Source organism: Pseudophryne corroboree, chromosome 8 (assembly GCF_028390025.1).
Source record: "Pseudophryne corroboree isolate aPseCor3 chromosome 8, aPseCor3.hap2, whole genome shotgun sequence".
Taxonomy (NCBI): domain Eukaryota; kingdom Metazoa; phylum Chordata; class Amphibia; order Anura; family Myobatrachidae; genus Pseudophryne; species Pseudophryne corroboree.
This window is the reverse complement of record NC_086451.1, coordinates 437,706,997-437,728,365: the sequence shown is the minus strand read 5'-3', so window position 1 is coordinate 437,728,365 and position 21,369 is coordinate 437,706,997. Positions and strand designations below refer to the sequence as shown.

General features: G+C 46.5%; 2 pseudogenes; one reads left to right on the top strand and one right to left on the bottom strand.

Annotated features, from left to right (window-relative positions):
• Positions 1-1,096: 1,096 nt before the first annotated feature.
• On the bottom strand, positions 1,097-1,215 carry LOC134953072 (5S ribosomal RNA; annotated as a pseudogene).
• Positions 1,216-2,126: 911 nt separating this feature from the next.
• Positions 2,127-2,245, top strand: LOC134953930 (5S ribosomal RNA; annotated as a pseudogene).
• The last annotated feature ends 19,124 nt before the right edge of the window (positions 2,246-21,369 follow it).

The window sequence follows — 21,369 nt, the reverse complement described above, 5'->3', positions numbered from 1 at the left end:
GTATAAAAGCTACAATAAAGACAGATATAAAGATTTTTTCTTATCTTAAATGAGGTAGGTGAAGGTTCCCAATGCGTTTCGTCTGATGAGACTTCTTCAAGGGGTAAGGGTACAATGGACCTACAAGTCTATTTATAGCAGTTATAGCATGGTGAGAGGGTCCTAGCTTTACAGGGAGTCATGTAATACAATCATATGTTAAGTACATTTAATCTATTTGTATAATGCAGTCTAAAAGATATCATGGTAATAGGAACTATTAGCCAGTAAAAACGAGTGAGTCACAGCATTTTAGGAGAAGTTAAAAGGTGTTAAAAATCCGTTTTTAGCAAAATCGCGGCACTTCCGCCACACTTCCGGTGACGGAGGCCGCGACACGTCACTTCCGCCCCACTTCCGCTGCTGTCCGCGCATGCGCCCGCGGCGGCGCGACGTCTCTATATAATCCTCAGTGCTGTCTTCAAGTGTCTGTCATCCAGGGGAAGGGAATAGAAAGTCTCGTATTGTGTCCTCTCCCGGCGGCCATATTTGATAGGATTTTGTGTATGGTTTTCAGGCAGCCGTGGCCATTTTCTAGTAGTTTAATGAGCACAGCTTTGCTCTGGTTTCCATGGTGACCGTTCCACATAAAAGTAAAGATATATAGCATCAGGGATATAGTTTATCAATTAAAATGCATATATTGACAACTTCCAAATGGGTGGTAACATAATATAATGTTAATCTCATAATATTAGGAACAAATTAACGTGCAAGTGCAAGTGTTTATTTGTATTGTAATAGTGATTCGAATTTTTAAAGGTGTGTAAGTTAATTTAATTTCATGGCTAGCAATACTGAGATTTATATTAATTTAATAAAGTGCTTATGCCTTAAGCGTGCAAGTGCTTATTTGTGAGGATGGCTCGAATTTATTAAAAGTGCAAAGTGATACTGTGGATTTAATTTAGCAGTGCTATTATCCGCCTTAAAGTGCTTGTGCATTACTGATAAATACATATGTGCAGTATATATATTAGTGTTTATATAATTCGTGATATTACATACTAAAGATAGATAGAGTGTGTACCTTTCTCAGGCCACTATTATTTACTGTATCATACAGTACCTGATCTTCCCAGATGGTCTCCCCTACTGGTACTGATCAGGCCCAACGCTGCTTGGCTTCCAAGATCAGGCGTATTTGGGCATTTCCAGCGTGGTATGACTGTAATGACGTTGTGCCTTATGGATTCACACTCCAACCTTTGCAATATTTACTAATTAAATTTCATTAATAATAGTAAACTTAGGTGATTTGAAGTGGCTTGTGAAGTGGGGGGGGGGGGGGAGGGAGAGGGGGAGGGGAGGGGGAAGAGGGGGAGGGGATGGGTAGGGGGTTGGGGTGGGTGGCATGGGATGGGATGAGGGGTAGCGGGGGGAGAGAAGATACTGCAATCTGGAAGGGAATACAAGGACATGGAGAAGAAAAAGGAATACAGGATTAAGGAATACATGAATTGTTACACTCAATCTGTCATATACCTCCTGGAGTGTGACTGTGGTAAACAGTACATCGGGAAGACTAAGAGGCCGTTAAAGTTGAGGATACAGGAACACATGAGGAATATCAGGAATAAAGTGGAGAGCCACGCTGTCTCCCAACATTTTACCTCAACACACAACTCCAGAAGCCTTGACATTCAAAGCCATAGAACTGGTGAAATTGGGAGAAAGAGGAGGAGATCTCGCTAACAAACTGTCACGCAGAGAGATGTTCTGGATATTTCAACTACAGACATTACAGCCAAAAGGATTCAATGACAACTATGAGATCGCCCCTTTCTTGTAAAACACGGTACTAATATTTTTGTTCAATATTCCCAGTTCCATCTGCTGTCCTTGTATTCCCTTCCAGATTGCAGTATCTTCTCTCCCCCCGCCCCCCCCCCTCCTCCCGTCCCATGCCACCCACCCCAACCCCCTCCCCCCCCTGACCCCCTACCCATCCCCTCCCCCTCTTCCCCCTCCCCCTCTCCCCCCCCCACTTCACAAGCCACTTCAAATCACCTAAGTTTACTATTATTAATGAAATTTAATTAGTAAATATTGCAAAGGTTGGAGTGTGAATCAATAAGGCACAACGTCATTACAGTCAAACCACGCTGGAAATGCCCAAATACGCCTGATCTTGGAAGCCAAGCAGCGTTGGGCCTGATCAGTACCAGTAGGGGAGACCATCTGGGAAGATCAGGTACTGTATGATACAGTAAATAATAGTGGCCTGAGAAAGGTACACACTCTATCTATCTTTAGTATGTAATATCATGAATTATATAAACACTAATATATATACTGCACATATGTATTTATCAGTAATGCACAAGCACTTTAAGGCGGATAATAGCACTGCTAAATTAAATCCTGAGTATCACTTTGCACTTTTAATAAATTCGAGCCATCCTCACAAATAAGCACTTGCACGCTTAAGGCATAAGCACTTTATTAAATTAATATAAATCTCAGTATTGCTAGCCATAAAATTAAATTAACTTACACACCTTTAAAAATTCGAATCACTATTACAATACAAATAAGCACTTGCACTTGCACGTTAATTTGTTCCTAATATTATGAGATTAACATTATATTATGTTACCACCCATTTGGAAGTTGTCAATATATGCATTTTAATTGATAAACTATATCCCTGATGCTATATATCTTTACTTTTATGTGGAACGGTCACCATGGAAACCGGAGCAAAGCTGTGCTCAATAAACTACTAGAAAATGGCCACGGCTGCCTGAAAACCATACACAAAATCCTATCAAATATGGCCGCCGGGAGAGGACACAATACGAGACTTTCTATTCCCTTCCCCTGGATGACAGACACTTGAAGACAGCACTGAGGATTATACAGAGACGTCGCGCCGCCGCGGGCGCATGCGCAGACAGCAGCGGAAGTGGGGCGGAAGTGACGTGTCACGGCCTCCGTCACCGGAAGTGTGGCGGAAGTGCCGCGATTTTGCTAAAAACGGATTTTTAACACCTTTTAACTTCTCCTAAAATGCTGTGACTCACTCGTTTTTACTGGCTAATAGTTCCTATTACCATGATATCTTTTAGACTGCATTATACAAATAGATTAAATGTACTTAACATATGATTGTATTACATGACTCCCTGTAAAGCTAGGACCCTCTCACCATGCTATAACTGCTATAAATAGACTTGTAGGTCCATTGTACCCTTACCCCTTGAAGAAGTCTCATCAGACGAAACGCGTTGGGAACCTTCACCTACCTCATTTAAGATAAGAAAAAAATCTTTATATCTGTTTTTATTGTAGCTTTTATACAATTCATTTAAGTGCTTTTTGTTCAGTTGTGTTTTTATCATTGTCCCATTTTTTTTAGATGTTTCTTTTATGTATAACTGTACGTGAATAAATACCTTTTAATTAAATAGAATTGGCAATTATATACTCCTTATACTGACACCGTGGTCGCTATATATCCTTCATCCCCCCTTTTTTTTATATATATATATATATATATATATATATATATAAAAGGTTCCTTAATGTGCTATTATATTGATGTGGTAAACAATTACCACTAAAAATTTTTACATATAACCAATTATTATTAAATACAATTTTGTAAAATTATTTGATATTTTGGCAGCTTCCCCAAAATAGAGGCCCCTTGCCAAAAAGAGACTAGAAAATTGATATAGAAATTGGGTTTTTTTTTGGAGGAGCGCTCTAATTAAATTATGTGAGTGTTCCCATCATAATATTGAAAAGTAAATACCCTTTCTCACAAATGAATGAGGAGGATAACTGATATTACCTTAAATACAAGCACACCCAATAAATTCTAAAACACTTTTTAATACATTTGTCAGATGTTCAGAACATTCATTTTCACAGATGTATTTTACAACATAAAGATGTAAATAAAAAGGCTTATCGGGCCTATTCACTTTTTGTTTGCGTTATAATAATGGGTGTGGATCATAGGGTCGACTGTGTCTAGGTCAACAATGTTTAGGTCGACAGTAACTAGGTCGACAGGTTTTCAAGGTCGACAGGTCGACCTAAGTGCTATAGGGCCCTGTGACCCATTCATGTGCGCTGTGTCCCCTTAAGCTTGCTACACAACAGACCGATACGGTGTAACAATATATTGTGTCTGCACACACTACACGATACACCGTACAATGACTTGATATATCATCACACGATTAATGTAACTGCACCATATAGTACGTCGCATCCTCCCATCTGATGTGCAGGACGTCAGATGGGAAGGTGCAACCACACAATTCATCAAATGATGCACATACACTACACGATGGTGGTGCAGAATAGTCGCAGGTACCATGATTTCACAGCAAATCATGCAGTGTGTACCCAGCTTTAGCACACATAGGTCTCCTACTGGTAAGACATAATGGAGCTCTTTCCTGCAGGGGACCTGAAGTTTCGTCCTGGCTGTGTCCAGCACTCAGCTTCCTGGAGCTGAGAGTTACCTCTGTCATCGTTGTATTCCCAGTGACAGATGTCACTGGATGGCGCTTCCTGTGGTCTTCCTGTGTGTTGGCACTTGTGGCAGCCTTCATTCTGGGAGCTCTTCTCGGGAGAGTACTCCATAGCATGTTTGACCAGGTATTCCAACGCGTTTCACTCATATTACCAGACTTCATCAGGGATGGGGGATGTTTCTCTACTATCTTTTTAAAATTAACATCCTTAGGCCATGATAGGCTACATGCAAATCACAGGAGTTTAGTAAGCTCTTGTGTAATTTGTATCTATACATTGCTTTGATCAATAATGTCATGTATTAATACTATATTATATACATTATCATATAGTAGTGATGTGCACCGGAAGTTTTTCGGGTTTTTGTTTTGGATTCGGTTCCGCGGCCGTGTGTTTTGGATTCGGATGCGTTTTGTCAAAACCTCCCTGAAAAATTTTTGTCGGATTCGGGTGTGTTTTGGATTCGGGTATTTTTTTACAAAAAACCCTCAAAACAGCTTAAATCATAGAATTTGGGGGTCATTTTGATCCCATAGTATTATTAACCTCAATAACCATAATTTCCACTCATTTTCAGTCTATTCTGAACACCTCGCACCTCACAATATTATTTTTAGTCCTAAAATTTGCACTGAGGTCGCTGGATGACTAAGCTAAGCGACACAAGTGGCCGACACAAACACCTGGCCCATCTAGGAGTGGCACTGCAGTGTCAGACAGGATGGCACTTCAAAAAATAGTCCTCAAACAGCACATGATGCAAAGAAAAATGAAAGAAAAAAGAGGTGCAAGATGGAATTGTCCTTGGGCCCTCCCACCCACCCTTATGTTGTATAAACAGGACATGCACACTTTAACAAACCCATCATTTCAGCCACAGGGTCTGCCACACGACTGTGACTGAAATGACTGGTTGGTTTGGGCCCCCACCAAAAAAGAAGCAATCAATCTCTCCTTGCACAAACTGGCTATACAGAGGCAAGATGTCCACCTCCTCCTCATCATCCGATTCCTCACCCCTTTCACTGTGTACAGCCCCCTCCTCACAGATTATTAATTCGTCCCCACTGGAATCCACCATCTCAGGTCCCTGTGTACTTTCTGGAGGCAATTGCTGGTGAATGTCTCCACGGAGGAATTGATTATAATTCATTTTGATGAACATCATCTTCTCCACATTTTCTGGAAGTAACCTCGTACGCCGATGGCTGACAAGGTGAGCGGCTGCACTAAACACTCTTTCGGAGTACACACTGGAGGGGGGGCAACTTAGGTAGAATATAGCCAGTTTGTGCAATGGCCTCCAAATTGCCTCTTTTTCCTGCCAGTATACGTACGGACTGTCTGACGTGCCTACTTGGATGCGGTCACTCATATAATCCTCCACCATTCTTTCAATGGTGACAGAATCATATGCAGTGACAGTAGACGACATGTCAGTAATCGTTGGCAGGTCCTTCAGTCCGGACCAGATGTCAGCACTCGCTCCAGACTGCCTTGCATCACCGCCAGCGGGTGGGCTCGGAATTCTTAGCCTTTTCCTCGCAGCCCCAGTTGCGGGAGAATGTGAAGGAGGAGCTGTTGACGGGTCACGTTCCGCTTGACTTGACAATTTTCTCACCAGCAGGTCTTTGAACCTCTGCAGACTTGTGTCTGCCGGAAAGAGAGATACAACTTAGGTTTTAAATCTAGGATCGAGCACGGTGGCCAAAATGTAGTGCTCTGATTTCAACAGATTGACCACCCGTGAATCCTGGTTAAGCGAATGAAGGGCTCCATCTACAAGTCCCACATGCCTAGCGGAATCGCTCTGTTTTAGCTCCTCCTTCAATGTCTCCAGCTTCTTCTGCAAAAGCCTGATGAGGGGAATGACCTGACTCAGGCTGGCAGGGTCTGAACTGACTTCACGTGTGGCAAGTTCAAAGGGTTGCAGAACCTTGCACAATGTTGAAATCATTCTCCACTGCGCTTGATTCAGGTGCATTCCCCCTCTTTTGCCTATATCGTAGGTAGCTGTATAGGCTTGAATGGCAATTTTGCTGCTCCTCCATCCTCTGAAGCATATAGAGGGTTGAATTCCACCTCGTTACCACCTCTTGCTTCAGATGATGGCAGGGCAGGTTCAGGGAGTGTTTGCTGGTGCTCCAGTCTTCGGCACGCGGTGGCTGAATGCCGAAAGTGGCCCGCAATTCTTCGGGCCACCGACAGCATCTCTTGCACGCCCCTGTCGTTTTTTAAATAATTCTGCACCACCAAATTCAATGTATGTGCCAAACATGGGACGTGCTGGAATTTGCCCACATGTAATGCACGCACAATATTGGTGGCGTTGTCCGATGTCACAAATCCCCAGGAGAGTCCAATTGGGGTAAGCCATTCTGCGATGATGTTCCTCAGTTTCCGTAAGAGGTTGTCAGCTGTGTGCCTTTTCTGGAAAGCGGTGATACAAAGCGTAGCCTGCCTAGGAACGAGTTGGCGTTTGCGAGATGCTGCTACTGGTGCGCCGCCGCTGCTGTTCTTGCTGCGGGAGGCAATACATCTACCCAGTGGGCTGTCACAGTCATATAGTCCTGAGTCTGCCCTGCTCCACTTGTCCACATGTCCGTGGTTAAGTGGACATTGGGTACAACTGCATTTTTTAGGACACTGGTGACTCTTTTTCTGAGGTCTGTGTACATTTTCGGTATCGCCTGCCTAGAGAAATGGAACCTAGATGGTATTTGGTACCGGGGGACACAGTATCTCAATCAATTCTCTAGTTCCTTGTGAATTAACGGTGGATACCGAAACACGTTTTTCACCACCCAGGCTGCCAAGGCCTGAGTTATCCGCTTTGCAAGTGGTCTTCCGACTTCCCCTCTGGGATGACGATCGACTCCCAGCAGCAACAACAGCAGCGCCAGCAGCAGTAGGCGTTACACTTAAGGATGCATCGGAGGAATCCCAGGCAGGAGAGGACTCATCAGACTTGCCAGTGACATGGCCTGCAGGGACTATTGGCTTTCCTGTCTAAGGAGGAAATTGACACTGAGGGAGTTGGTGGTGTGGTTTGCAGGAGCTTGGTTACAAGAGGAAGGGATTTAGTTGTCAGTGGACTGCTTCCGCTGTCACCCAAAGTTTTTGAACTTGTCACTGACTTCTGATGAATGCGGTCCAGGTGATGTATAAGGGAGGATGTTCCTAGGTGGTTAACGTCCTTACCCCTGCTTATTACAGCTTGACAAAGGCAACACCACGGCTTGACACCAGTTGTCCGCATTTCTGTTGAAATAATTCCACACCGAAGAGGTGATTTTTTTTTGTATTTTGACCAGGCATGTCAATGGCCATATTCGTCCCACGGACAACAGGTGTCTCCCCGGGTGCCTGACTTAAACAAACCACCTCACCATCAGAATCCTCCTTGACAATTTCCTCCCCAGCGCCAGCAACACCCATATCCTCATCCTGGTGTAGTTCAACAGTGACATCTTCAATTTGACTATCAGGAACTGGACTGCGGGTGCTCCTTCCAGCACTTGCAGGGGGCGTGCAGATGGTGGAAGGCGCCACCTCTTCCCGTCCAGTGTTGGGAAGGTCAGGCATCGCAACCGACACAATTGGACTCTCCTTGGGGATATGTGATTTAGAAGAACACACAGTTCTTTGCTGTGCTTTTGCCATCTTAACTCTTTTAAGTTTTCTAGCAGGAGGATGAGTGCTTCCATCCTCATGTGAAGCTGAACCACTAGCCATGAACATAAGCCAGGCCCTCAGCCGTTCCTTGCCACTCCGTGTCGTAAATGGCATATTGGCAAGTTTACGCTTCTCATCAGACGCTTTTAATTTTGATTTTTGGGTCATTTCACTGAACTTTTGTTTTTGGATTTTACATGCTCTCTACTATGACATTGGGCATCGGCCCTTGGCAGACGACGTTGATGGCATTTCATCGTCTCGGCCATGACTAGTGGCAGCAGCTTCAGTACAAGGTGGAAGTGGATCTTGATCTTTCCCTATTTTACCCTCCACATTTTTGTTCTCCATTTTTTAATGTGTGGAATTATATGCCAGTATCAATAGCAATGGCCTACTACTATATATACTGCGCACAACTGAAATGCACCACAGGTATGGATGGATAGTATACTTGACGACACCGAGGTAGGTAGAGCAGTGGCCTACTGTACCGTACTGCTATATATTATATACTGGTGGTCAGCAAACTGTGCAAAACTGAAATGCACCACAGATATGGATGGATAGTATACTTGACGACACAGAGGTAGGTAGAGCAGTGGCCTACTGTACCGTACTGCTATATATTATATACTGGTGGTCAGCAAACTGTGCAAAACTGAAATGCACCACAGGTATGGATGGATAGTATACTTGACGACACAGAGGTAGGTAGAGCAGTGGCCTACTGTACCGTACTTCTATATATTATATACTGGTGGTCAGCAAACTGTGCAAAACTGAAATGCACCACAGGTATGGATGGATAGTATACTTGACGACACAGAGGTAGGTAGAGCAGTGGCCTTCTGTACCGTACTGCTATATATTATATACTGGTGGTCAACAAACTGTGCAAAACTGAAATGCACCACAGGTATGGATGGATAGTATACTTGACGACATAGAGGTAGGTAGTGCAGTGGCCTACTGTACCGTACTGCTGATATATTAATATACTGGTGGTCAGCAAAATTATGCACTGTACTCCTACTATATAAGTATATATACTACAATGCAGCACAGATATGGAGCGTTTTTCAAGCAGAGCACGTTTAATGCTTGTGGTCACTGGTCAGGAAAACTCTGCACTGTACTCCTCCTATATAATACTGGTGGTCCCCAGTCCCCACAATAAAGCAGTGTGAGTACAGATATTTGCAGCACTGAGCACAGATATGGAGCGTTTTTCAGGCAGAGAACGTATAATACTGGTGGTTACTGGTCACTAGTCAGCAAAACTCTGCACTGTACTCCTCCTATATAATATACTGGTGGTCCCCAGTCCCCACAATAAAGCAGTGTGAGCACAGATATTTGCAGCACACTGAGCACAGATATGGAGCGTTTTTTCAGGCAGAGAACGTATAATACTGGTGGTCACTGGTCAGCAAAACTCTGCACTGTACTCCTCCTATATAATACTGGTGGTCCCCAGTCCCCACAATAAAGCAGTGTGAGCACAGATATTTGCAGCACACTGAGCACAGATATGGAGCGTTTTTCAGGCAGAGAACGTAGATATTTGCAGCACACTGAGCACAGATATTTGCAGCACACTGAGCACAGATATTTGCAGCCCCCTGAACATAGAAACTGAGGAGGACGCCAGCCACGTCCTCTCACGATCATCTCCAATGCACGAGTGAAAAATGGCGGCAACGCGCGGCTCCTTATATAGAATACGAATCTCGCGAGAATCCGACCGCGGGATGATGACGTTCGGGCGCGCTCGGGTTAACCGAGCAAGGCGGGAGGATCCGAGTTGCTCGGACCCATGCAAAAAAAGGTGAAGTTCGGGCGGGTTCGGATTCCGATGAACCGAACCCGCTCATCACTATTATATAGTATATTGCACCACAAGCAGAGAGCATTTTATATATAGGAGGATGACTGTCTGCAGGGGACACCAAATAAATAGAGAAACAGTTTTGCTTTCTAGATCAAAGTTTGTATAGTTACCAGGGCCGGTTCTTAGCTTTGTGGCGCCCCGATCAAAATATAGGGGCGTGGCTTCAAATGGGGGCGTGGTCACGACGCTGAAATAAAAAATGAAATAAAAAAAAAAGTATACTTACCTTCCCCGTTCCTGATCCAGACCGCTGCAGACCCCCTCCGCCGGCGGCGCCGCTCTTCTCCTCTCGTCTCCTCTCCTCTCCTCTCTTCGATCTATGGAAGAGACGTTATTACGTCTCTCCCATAGAACAGCATAGACACTAGAGGTCAATTATGACCCCTAGTTTCTGTGCCACTATGCTGTGCGGTGCGCGATGACGTCATCGCGCATCGCACAGCAAAGGTCCTCTACATGAAGGGAAACTAGACCGTAGCGTCTAGTTTCCCTTCATGGAGAGGACCTTTGCTGTGCGGTGCGCGATGACGTCATCGCGCACCGCACAACTAAGGTCTTCTCAATGAAGGGGAAACTAGACGCTACGCGTCTGGTTCCCTTCAAAGCGGGGGGGGCACAGCAGGGCACTGCGGGGGGCACAGTGGCGGATCTTGCCCTGGTGCGGCGCCCTCCGGATGGCGCCGGCGCTCTCCGGGCAAAAGTACCGCTTGCCCGTGGCAAGAACCGCCACTGATAGTTACACCCCTGACAAAGTTGCAGAAACAGCAAAACGTGTTGGGTGAAAAAGTTGGCAGAACATTATACCAAAAGCAGGTTCTCAGGGAGTGCACACCCCTAATGGGGATCTTGTGGACTATTTGACAACAGTACTGTGCATGTTTAGTGCTGTACAAGCAATAAGTGATTTTGTGTAAGAGTGTATATGTAGTTTTTAGTAGGAGTATTAAATTAGCCATTATACTACACAATGATTGGCTGTGGGCCTTTTTCTTAGGTGCTGCTGGTGGAAGGATTTCTTTCTAGGATACTGTATATATCTAATTAAAGTGGGGAAACGTGGGTGAATTGTGTAATAGGCTGGAGGACCAGGTTGTCAAAAAGGTTCTAAAAAGTGGCTACAAAGAGGACAATAAAGAACTAAGGGGAACATGTACAAAGCAGTGATAAAAGTGGAGAAGTGAGCCAGTGGAGAAGTTGCCTACGGCATACTATAAACCAGGGGCCGGTTCTTGCCCTTTTGGCGCCCCGGGCGGGAAATAGGGGCGTGGCTTCCTACAGGGGGCGTGGTCAGTTACGCCCCCTGTACAGTAGAGTAGCGCCGCTGAAAAAATAAAAAAAAAGAATACTTACTATCCCCGCTCCCGACCGCTGCAAACCTCCGCCGGCGCCGCTCCTCTCCTCGGATCTGGCATAGACAGACACTAGAGGTCAATTGTGACCCCTAGCGTCTGTGTCAGTCCACAATGCTGTGCAGTGAGCGATGACGTCATCACGCACCGCACAGCAAAGGTCCTCTCCACGAAGGGAAACTAGACGCGTAGCATCTGGTTCCCTTCACAGCGGGGAACCAGCGGGACCAGCGGATCTTGCCATGGTGCAAAGCCCTCCGGATGGCGTCGGCGCCCTCCGGAAGGCGGCGCCCCGGGCAAAAGTCCTGCTTGCCCGTGGCAAGATCCGCTACTGCTATAAACATATACAGAGCAGCTGATTGGTTGCCATGGACAACTTCTCCACTGGCTCACTTCTCCACTTTTATCACTGCTTAGTACATGTCCCCCAAAGAGTATTCAGATAAGCATGCACAAAATAATTGAATATGTACGTTTCATACCGCTAGACTGCCTATATATCTGCACCTGGAAGTGTGAGACCAGGCCTCTGGTGCCATGCAAATGTGTGACCAGGCAATGCTGAGTGACGCATGCACAGAAGGGACCCTGACTGCCCAGCGATGAGGTAAGTCTCTACTTGCTGGTGACTTTTCATTGATAAATAGGCCTAGGATTTTGCCCCTTAGCCTTGCAAATTAAGAATTACCTATTTTCAAAGGACTGGACTCTGCAAAATGTGATTTGCTGCCAGGCCATAGCCAGATTAAGGGGACAGGGGCATTCTGTACCCTGGGCCCCCCCTTTGTCAGGGCCGCCTGGCCAGAGCACACTGACATCACTAGCTTTCCCTCTTAAGCAGCAGCAGAACCAGCAGCCAGAATGTGAGCAGGACAGTATGCAGTGCAGGCAGAGACACAGGAATATCATGCTTCATGAACTACTGACAGAGCTTTCTGACCAGAGGAGAGATAGGAGGGGTGAAGAGAGCTATAAGTGACACAGGGATCCCAGCTTCTCCTCCCCGCCTGGGTGTCTGAGTCCTGTGTAAACTGCTATGCAACTAAACCATTTGGGTCTAGAAATAGAGACACACACAGAGAGTCCTCCTGAGTCCTGTCCCAGTGTGTAAGTAGTACAGAGGCTGCTGCTATTCTTGCATGTGATAAGATAAATGATTTTATTTTTCTATGTGTCTTAAGTGCCCCGGGCACCCCAAGGCTTAATCCAGCCCTGTGCCAGGCTGCCTATCACAGATTTTAGAACAACACCTTTACTATCACCAAACTTTCTATATACTGTAGCAGAGTTCTTTTTACTTATATTCATAGTTGTATCTACAATGGGTGCAATGTGTGCGGTGCACAAGCAGGCCCGGTGACAGGGGGGTACAAAGGGGACACTTGTGCAGGGCCCAAGGTTCAGAGGGTCCCCAAGGATCAGGGACACAAATAACAGGGCCAAAGTGCCAATATTGCTTTTTAAAGTGTATGCTCCAACTGCTCAATTTAAGTAGGAAAACAATTAACAGGCACCTTAAACCCTCCACCCTCTTTTTACCCCATCACTGTGTCCAGTCCCTGTGGTCCATGCTGTTTTGCCATCACTATGCATGTCACTGCGCTGGCGCTTTTCTGTGTGTTGCTGCCACCGCCAGGGCCGCCATCAAGGGGAGACGGCGGGTACTCCAGTCCCGGGCCCGGGGTGAGATGGGGCCCGGGTGGTTGTTGGGTGGATCATGGAGCCAGGTCAGCTGCCTGCCTGCGCATCGGCAGGCAGCCACGGAAGAATAGAGGCAGAGGCTGAGCCGCGGCCAGCGGTCATATTCTTCATACAGAGCCGTCCGTGAGCCAATCGGAGCTCACGGACCTGCAGCCAAATGATAGCTCCTGATTGGCTGCCGGTCCATGAGCTCCGATTGGCTCACGGCCGGCTCTGTATGAAGAATATGACCGCGGCTCCCTCTTCGTGGCTGCCTGCATGAAGACTATGACCGTGGCTCTCTCTCCGTGGCTGCCTGCTGATGCGCAGGCAGGCAGCTGACCTGGTCCCCTGATCCACACTACAAGCACCCAGTCCCCCTCAAAAGGTAGTTTGGGGAATGCAGGGAAGGGGGGGGGGGATCGGACAGTGGGGGGGATCAGACGGTGGGGGGGGTGCCCTGCCTTGTGAGGGTCAGTCCCGGGCCCCATCATATCTGATGGCAGCCCTGGCCACCGCCACCGAAGAGCCGGGTAGCCCAGCAGGAAAACCACCTGCCGGGCTCACTGACAGTCTGAGACAAAGGCTCCATTTTTTTTAAAGATCTCTCTGCCAAGATAAGGGGGTTGTAGGGGCCCCAGAGATATCAGTGTACTGGGCCCAAGAATTCTGTTGCTGGCCCTGACCCTAACCCAGACCCCTAAACCAGGGGTGGCAGACCAGTCAGAAACAAAGAGCCAAACATTTTGTTAGGCACGTCAAAGAGCCGACATCGAGCCGCAGGCGCACATGCAAAAATGGGGTGTGGCTTTGTGCCTGCTAGGCCACGCCTCTGGGATAAAATACATTTAAAAACACCAGATCCACATAAAATTTATTTTTAAAGCCAGATCCAACATAAAATACATTTAAAAAGCCACTTCCACATAAAATAATTGAGAAAGAAAGATCCACATAAAATATATTGAAAAAGCCAGATTCACATAATATACTTCAGCTCCCCCATGTGTCACCCCAGCCAGTACCCTGCTGTGCCACTTCAGCCAGCTTCCCCATGTGTCACTCCTGCTAGCACACTCCTAACAGTATGTCACTCCAGCCAGCTCCCCCATGAGTCACTCCTGCTAGCACTCTCCTGTGTCACTCCTGCCAGGACCCTCATGTGTCACTGCAGCCCCCCCCCCTGAAAACGTACCTCGTGCAATTGAAACAGACCCTTATGTGTCCTCTGTTTGCCAGTGGGTGTCTCACCTCTAGTATCTGGCACTCTCAGTAGGGATGAGCGGGTTCGGTTCCTCGGAATCCGAACCCGCCCGAACTTCATGTTTTTTTACACGGGGCCGAGCGACTCGGATCTTCCCGCCTTGCTCGGTTAACCCGAGCGCGCCCGAACGTCATCATCCCGCTGTCGGATTCTCGCGAGGCTCGGATTCTATCGCGAGACTCGGATTCTATATAAGGAGCCGCGCGTCGCCGCCATTTTCACACGTGCATTGAGATTCATAGGGAGAGGACGTGGCTGGCGTCCTCTCCGTTTATAGAGAAGAGAGTGAGACAGTAGAGAGAGACACAGTAGTAATTTTGGGGAGCATTAGGAGGAGTACTAGTTACTTGCTGAAGTGATAGATAGTGTGACTGTATATTATCTGACTTGTGGGGGAGACACTGACAGTGGGGAGCAGTTAGAGTCTGAGAGCAGGACTCAGGAGTACATATAACGTACAGTGCACACTTTTGCTGCCAGAGTGCCACACTGCCATTGTGACCACACTGACCACCAGTATAATATATATTGTGATTGTCTGCTTAGGAGTACTACTTGCAAGTTGCTGATAGTGTGACCAGTGACCTGACCACCAGTCACCACCAGTTTAATATATATATATATATATATATATATATAATTGTATATAATATATATATAATATTGTATACCACCTACCCGTGGTTTTTTTTTTTTTTCTTTCTTCTTTATACATACTACTATAGTAGCTTACTGTAGCAGTCTGCGGTGCTGCTGAGCTGACAGTGTCCAGCAGGTCCGTCATCAGTCATTACATAATAAATATATATACCTGTCCGGCTGCAGTACTAGTGATATTATATATATATATATTGATTTCATCTCATTATCATCCAGTCTATATTAGCAGCAGACACAGTACGGTAGTCCACGGCTGTAGCTACCTCTGTGTCGGCAGTCTCTCGTCCATCCATAATTGTATACCACCTACCCGTGGTTTTTTTTTTCTTTCTTCTTTATACATACTACTATAGTAGCTTACTGTAGCAGTCTGCGGTGCTGCTGAGCTGACAGTGTCCAGCAGGTCCATCATCAGTCATTACATAATAAATATATCGACCTGTCCGGCTGCAGTACTAGTGTGATATAATATATATTGATTTCATCTCATTATCATCCAGTCTATATTAGCAGCAGACACAGTACGGTAGTCCACGGCTGTAGCTACCTCTGTGTCGGCAGTCGCTCGTCCATCCATAATTGTATACCACCTACCCGTGTTTTTTTTTTTTTCTTTCTTCTTTATACATACTACTATAGTAGCTTACTGTAGCAGTCTGCGGTGCTGCTGAGCTGACAGTGTCCAGCAGGTCCGTCATCAGTCATTACATAATAAATATATATACCTGTCCGGCTGCAGTACTAGTGATATTATATATATATATATATTGATTTCATCTCATTATCATCCAGTCTATATTAGCAGCAGACACAGTACGGTAGTCCACGGCTGTAGCTACCTCTGTATCGGCAGTCGCTCGTCCATCCATAATTGTATACCACCTACCCGTGGTTTTTTTTTTTCTTTCTTCTTTATACATACTACTATCGTAGCTTACTGTAGCAGTCTGCGGTGCTGCTGAGCTGACAGTGTCCAGCAGGTCCGTCATCAGTCATTACATAATAAATATATCTACCTGTCCGGCTGCAGTACTAGTGTGATATAATATATATTGATTTCATCTCATTATCATCCAGTCTATATTAGCAGCAGACACAGTACGGTAGTCCACGGCTGTAGCTACCTCTGTGTCGGCAGTCGCTCGTCCATCCATAATTGTATACCACCTACCCGTGGTTTTTTTTTTTTCTTTCTTCTTTATACATACTACTATAGTAGCTTACTGTAGCAGTCTGCGGTGCAGCTGAGCTGACAGTGTCCAGCAGGTCCGTCATCAGTCATTACATAATAAATATATATACCTGTCCGGCTGCAGTACTAGTGATATTATATATATATATATATTAATTTCATCTCCTTATTATCCAGTCTATATTAGCAGCAGACACAGTACGGTAGTCCACGGCTGTAGCTACCTCTGTGTCGGCAGTCGCTCGTCCATCCATAAGTATACTAGTATCCATCCATCTCCATTGTTTACCTGAGGTGCCTTTTAGTTGTGCCTATTAAAATATGGAGAACAAAAATGTTGAGGTTCCAAAATTAGGGAAAGATCAAGATCCACTTCCACCTCGTGCTGAAGCTGCTGCCACTAGTCATGGCCGAGACGATCAAATGCCAGCAACGTCGTCTGCCAAGGCCGATGCCCAATGTCATAGTACAGAGCATGTAAAATCCAAAACACCAAATATCAGTAAAAAAAGGACTCCAAAATCTAAAATAAAATTGTCGGAGGAGAAGCGTAAACTTGCCAATATGCCATTTACCACACGGAGTGGCAAGGAACGGCTGAGGCCCTGGCCTATGTTCATGGCTAGTGGTTCAGCTTCACATGAGGATGGAAGCACTCAGCCTCTCGCTAGAAAACTGAAAAGACTCAAGCTGGCAAAAGCACCGCAAAGAACTGTGCGTTCTTCGAAATCCCAAATCCACAAGGAGAGTCCAATTGTGTCGGTTGCGATGCCTGACCTTCCCAACACTGGACGTGAAGAGCATGCGCCTTCCACCATTTGCACGCCCCCTGCAAGTGCTGGAAGGAGCACCCGCAGTCCAGTTCCTGATAGTCAGATTGAAGATGTCAGTGTTGAAGTACACCAGGATGAGGAGGATATGAGTGTTGCTGGCGCTGGGGAGGAAATTGACAAGGAGGATTCTGATGGTGAGGTGGTTTGTTTAAGTCAGGCACCCGGGGAGACACCTGTTGTCCGTGGGAGGAATAGGGCCGTTGACATGCCTGGTGAAAATACCAAAAAAATCAGCTCTTCGGTGTGGAAGTATTTCACCAGAAATGCGGACAACATTTGTCAAGCCGTGTGTTGCCTTTGTCAAGCTGTAATAAGTAGGGGTAAGGACGTTAACCACCTCGGAACATCCTCCCTTATACGTCACCTGCAGCGCATTCATAATAAGTCAGTGACAAGTTCAAAAACTTTGGGCGACAGCGGAAGCAGTCCACTGACCAGTAAATCCCTTCCTCTTGTAACCAAGCTCACGCAAACCACCCCACCAACTCCCTCAGTGTCAATTTCCTCCTTCCCCAGGAATGCCAATAGTCCTGCATGCCATGTCACTGGCAATTCTGACGAGTCCTCTCCTGCCTGGGATTCCTCCGATGCATCCTTGCGTGTAACGCCTACTGCTGCTGGCGCTGCTGTTGTTGCTGCTGGGAGTCGATGGTCATCCCAGAGGGGAAGTCGTAAGCCCACTTTTACTACTTCCACCAAGCAATTGACTGTCCAACAGTCCTTTGCGAGGAAGATGAAATATCACAGCAGTCATCCTGTTGCAAAGCGGATAACTGAGGCCTTGACAACTATGTTGGTGTTAGACGTGCGTCCGGTATCCGCCGTTAGTTCACAGGGAACTAGACAATTTCTTGAGGCAGTGTGCCCCCGTTACCAAATACCATCTAGGTTCCACTTCTCTAGGCAGGCGATACCGAGAATGTACACGGACGTCAGAAAAAGACTCACCAGTGTCCTAAAAAATGCAGTTGTACCCAATGTCCACTTAACCACGGACATGTGGACAAGTGGAGCAGGGCAGGGTCAGGACTATATGACTGTGACAGCCCACTGGGTAGATGTATGGACTCCCGCCGCAAGAACAGCAGCGGTGGCACCAGTAGCAGCATCTCGCAAACGCCAACTCTTTCCTAGGCAGGCTACGCTTTGTATCACCGGTTTCCAGAATACGCACACAGCTGAAAACCTCTTACGGCAACTGAGGAAGATCATCGCGGAATGGCTTACCCCAATTGGACTCTCCTGTGGATTTGTGGCATCGGACAACGCCAGCAATATTGTGTGTGCATTAAATATGGGCAAATTCCAGCACGTCCCATGTTTTGCACATACCTTGAATTTGGTGGTGCAGAATTTTTTTAAAAACGACAGGGGCGTGCAAGAGATGCTGTCGGTGGCCAGAAGAATTGCGGGACACTTTCGGCGTACAGGCACCACGTACAGAAGACTGGAGCACCACCAAAAACGCCTGAACCTGCCCTGCCATCATCTGAAGCAAGAAGTGGTAACGAGGTGGAATTCAACCCTCTATATGCTTCAGAGGTTGGAGGAGCAGCAAAAGGCCATTCAAGCCTATACAATTGAGCACGATATAGGAGGTGGAATGTACCTGTCTCAAGCGCAGTGGAGAATGATTTCAACGTTGTGCAAGGTTCTGCAACCTTTTGAACTTGCCACACGTGAAGTCAGTTCAGACACTGCCAGCCTGAGTCAGGTCATTCCCCTCATCAGGCTTTTGCAGAAGAAGCTGGAGGCATTGAAGGAGGAGCTAAAAGGGAGCGATTCCGCTAGGCATGTGGGACTTGTGGATGGAGCCCTTAATTCGCTTAACAAGGATTCACGGGTGGTCAATCTGTTGAAATCAGAGCACTACATTTTGGCCACCGTGCTCGATCCTAGATTTAAAACCTACCTTGGATCTCTCTTTCCGGCAGACCCCTGCTGGGGTTCAAAGACCTGCTGGTGACAAAATTGTCAAGTCAAGCGGAACGCGACCTGTCAACATCTCCTCCTTCACATTCTCCCGCAACTGGGGGTGCGAGGAAAAGGCTCAGAATTCCGAGCCCACCCGCTGGCGGTGATGCAGGGCAGTCTGGAGCGACTGCTGATGCTGACATCTGGTCCGGACTGAAGGACCTGACAACGATTACGGACATGTCGTCCTCTGTCACTGCATATGATTCTCTCACCATTGAAAGAATGGTGGAGGATTATATGAGTGACCGCATCCAAGTAGGCACGTCAGACAGTCCGTACTTATACTGGCAGGAAAAAGAGGCAATTTGGAGGCCCTTGCACAAACTGGCTTTATTCTACCTAAGTTGCCCTCCCACAAGTGTGTACTCCGAAAGAGTGTTTAGTGCCGCCGCTCACCTTGTCAGCAATCTGCGTACGAGGTTACTTCCAGAAAATGTGGAGAAGATGATGTTCATTAAAATGAATTATAATCAATTCCTCCGTGGAGACATTGACCAGCAGCAATTGCCTCCACAAAGTACACAGGGAGCTGAGATGGTGGATTCCAGTGGGGACGAATTGATAATCTGTGAGGAGCGCGATGTACACGGTGATATATCGGAGGATGATGATGAGGTGGACATCTTGCCTCTGTAGAGCCAGTTTGTGCAAGGAGAGATTAATTGCTTCTTTTTCGGTGGGGGTCCAAACCAACCCGTCATTTCAGTCACAGTCGTGTGGCAGACCCTGTCACTGAAATGATGGGTTGGTTAAAGTGTGCATGTCCTGTTTATACAACATAAGGGTGGGTGGGAGGGCCCAAGGACAATTCCATCTTGCACCTCTTTTTTCTTTCATTTTTATTTGCGTCATGTGCTGTTTGGGGAGTGTTTTTTGGAAGGGCCATCCTGCGTGACACTGCAGTGCCACTCCTAGATGGGCCAGGTGTTTGTGTCGGCCACTAGGGTCGCTTATCTTACTCACACAGCTACCTCATTGCGCCTCTTTTTTTCTTCTTTGCGTCATGTGCTGTTTGGGGAGTGTTTTTTGGAAGGGCCATCCTGCGTGACACTGCAGTGCCACTCCTAGATGGGCCAGGTGTTTGTGTCGGCCACTAGGGTCGCTTATCTTACTCACACAGCTACCTCATTGCGCCTCTTTTTTTCTTCTTTGCGTCATGTGCTGTTTGGGGAGTGTTTTTTGGAAGGGCCATCCTGCGTGACACTGCAGTGCCACTCCTAGATGGGCCAGGTGTTTGTGTCGGCCACTAGGGTCGCTTAGCTTAGTCATCCAGCGACCTCGGTGCAAATTTTAGGACTAAAAATAATATTGTGAGGTGTGAGGTATTCAGAATAGACTGAAAATGAGTGGAAATTATGGTTTTTGAGGTTAATAATACTTTGGGATCAAAATGACCCCCAAATTCTATGATTTAAGCTGTTTTTTAGGGTTTTTTGAAAAAAACACCCGAATCCAAAACACACCCGAATCCGACAAAAAAATTCTGTGAGGTTTTGCCAAAACGCGGTCGAACCCAAAACACGGCCGCGGAACCGAACCCAAAACCAAAACACAAAACCCGAAAAATTTCAAGTGCACATCCCTAACTCTCAGTTCTCAGTCCGCGTAGTGCTGCTGCTGACTGTCTAGCTGGAGTGCAGCAGTTTCCGGCTCTGTTGTGAGCTCGTGACTTCGAGTGTGGGGAGCCACATTTAAATAAAGAAAGAGCCGCATGAGGCTCAAGAGCCACAGGTTGGCCACCACTGCCCTAAACTAACCCTAATGCCTTAACCCTAAAGGGCAGACTGATGATGCGGTGAAGACCTCTAATCATTGAAGCAGGAATAAACTGTCTGGTCATTTGAGCTGCAGTGCTGTATGAAGGTGGTTACACATCATCCAAACCTGTTACATACATATATATATATATATATATATATATATATATATATACTATATTTTTTTAAACGACTCTCTGCCAAGTCAAGGGAGGCTGCTGGGGCCCTAGAGAAACAGATGTATCGGGCCCCCAAGATTTCTGATTTCTGCCAGCCCTGTGCACAAGGAAGGTTGGCCCATACTGCACACCATGCACTCATAGACTATACCTACCTCCCTGCTGAGCGCTGCAGAAATCACAGCTGAAACATGAGGTCCCAGAAGTAGGAGAACGTGGAGCAACTGTGACCTGTGTAAGAAAGGGTGAGGAGTTTAAATTGTATTCTGTGGTGGGGAGCAGAGCCGGATTTAGACCTCATGGGGCCTTAAGCAAGATATCAGTTTGGGGCCCCTTCACTCAGCTGCACGCAATTTCACACACACACACTGCCCCT